Source organism: Camelina sativa, chromosome 8 (genome assembly GCF_000633955.1).
Source record: "Camelina sativa cultivar DH55 chromosome 8, Cs, whole genome shotgun sequence".
Lineage (NCBI taxonomy): Eukaryota > Viridiplantae > Streptophyta > Magnoliopsida > Brassicales > Brassicaceae > Camelina > Camelina sativa.
Genome location: NC_025692.1, coordinates 15421543 through 15421953, shown reverse-complemented (window position 1 = coordinate 15421953; position 411 = coordinate 15421543).

Sequence of the window (411 nt, the reverse complement as noted above, 5' to 3'; positions counted from 1 at the left end):
AAGTCTTTTGGGTTGAAGAGTTGGACAACTTATCAGGAGAATTGATGGAAGAGCTAGCAGAACAAGATCACCTTAAAACTGTTTTGACCAAAAGTGGAGAGGAAGGGTTTATCCATGAAGAAACTAAGGCCTATGAAGATATATTGGACTCATGTGAAGAATCACACCATCCAGAGGTTTTTGAGGGGTTACCAGCATTAAGAGAGAAAGTTTGGGCAGTTCAAACAGCAGATACGGATAGCTCGACCACCCACTCGAGCACACACTCGGCCGAGCGCCAACACTACTCGACCGAGTGCACTGACGAATCCCCCACAGACGACTGGTCTGAACTGAACGCATCAAAGTAGAGCTAAAACCTCTTCCTTCTGGGCTAAGGTACGTCTTTTTAGGTGAGAACTCTACTTATCT